Source organism: Eriocheir sinensis, chromosome 30 (genome assembly GCF_024679095.1).
Source record: "Eriocheir sinensis breed Jianghai 21 chromosome 30, ASM2467909v1, whole genome shotgun sequence".
In the NCBI taxonomy this organism is placed as follows: domain Eukaryota; kingdom Metazoa; phylum Arthropoda; class Malacostraca; order Decapoda; family Varunidae; genus Eriocheir; species Eriocheir sinensis.
Genome location: NC_066538.1, coordinates 4,052,426 through 4,054,274, shown reverse-complemented (window position 1 = coordinate 4,054,274; position 1,849 = coordinate 4,052,426).

Sequence of the window (1,849 nt, the reverse complement as noted above, 5' to 3'; positions counted from 1 at the left end):
GAGACTTCGATGGCAACCCAACTAACCGATTAAATAACCAACTTACCAAGGCTGAGATTTCGATGGCAACCCAACTAACCGATTAAATAACCAACTAACCAACTAATTAGTATCAGGACACCTCTCCTCCCGAAATTGACCTCTCTTTCGGCCACCTCTTTTGATTCTTTTTTTGTAGGAGCAGCGAGTAGCGGACTTTTTTTTTCTTTTTTAGTATTGTTTCCTTTTTTTGTGCCCTTGTAAAAAAAAAAAAATTAACTAACCAACCAACTGCCTAACTAAGAGACCATAGCTAATACTAAGACACACAGGAAATGGACGCGAGCCCCTGATCATCTCTGTAGCCCCGTGTGTTCTCCGACAGTGTGTACGTGGCTTGTGATAGGGGGTAGGGAGGGGTAGGGGGGAGGGAGGGGAAGGGGGGAGGGGGAGGGAAGGGGGGTATCTATAGCGTTGACATCCTCCACTTCATTCATTATCTTTTTCTTTTATTTATTCTTCCGGTTGATGACAAAACACACACACACACACACACACACACACACACACACACACATGATAACTGAAATATCTTGTGTGTGTGTGTGTGTGTGTGTGTGTGTGTGTGTGTGTGTGTGTTACCAAGGCCATCTAAGGTAAACTACGTCACCAATAATCTTTTTTTTTTGTTTGTTTGTTTTTAGAGAGAAAAAGCAAAAAGAAAAACAACAGAGTGACTGATACCTTTTACTATATAAGGAGAGACAGGACCAGGCGAGGCAGGATACACACACACACACACACACACACACACACACACACACACACACACACACACACCAGCCGGTCATGTTTTTCTGTATATTTTTTATAACGTCAAAAATTCTGCTGGTGTGAGTCAGGACAACGTTGTGTGTGTGTGTGTGTGTGTGTGTGTGTGTGTGTGTGTGTGTGTGTGTGTGTGTGTGTGTGATTGATTTAACATTTGCCCTGAATCATTTCTATTACCGAGATTTTCCTTGCAAGAAGTATTTTCCTATTTTTTTTTTTTGGAAAGTTCATCCACCCACATTCACACACGTTCCACCAACCTCATGCACTCACCCAGCACGCCCACGCCCACACCCACACCCACAGAGAACAACTAACCTAGCCTTGCATAATGTTAACCTCTCTCTCCCTCTCTCTGCCTCTCTCTTTCTGGAACAATTCGATTCTTTATGCCTTTCTAATTTTTCTTCCTTAAATAAAAATCACACATACACAACTAACCTGTTCTTGTATATGTGTTTCTGCCTTTCTCTCTCTCTCTCTCTCTCTCTCTCTGGAGCAATTCAATACATATTTTTACCTTTCTTTCAATTTCTTTACCTAAATTAAGAATACATTTGCACTTCAAGCCCAATTTCCTTTCACTTTCTTCCCTCCACTCCAAATGCGCTTCCACAGACACACTTACACACACACACAAAAGGAGGGTATCAGGACACCTCGCCTCCCGAAATTGACCTATCTTTTGGCCACTTCTGACTTTTGTAGGAGCAGTGAGTAGCGGTTTTTTTTTTCATTATTGTTTCCTTTTTGTAGCCCTTGAACTGTTTCCTCTACTGTAAAAAAAAATAATAAAATGAAATAAAGACAAATAAAGTAAAAAAAAAAATACGATCAATTATTAACATTCTCTACAATCCAAAAATCTTAGTAACTTGCATCAATTTCCTTCCCTTTTTTTTTTTTTACCATATGTTACTAAGGTCAGGGTTTTAAAAGGGGGGATCTGAATCTGTTTACTCACACCAGGTACAACTACTTTCACTTTCACCTCCATACCTCTATTCTCCACACCTGTATCACCTGTGCCTCCCCCCCC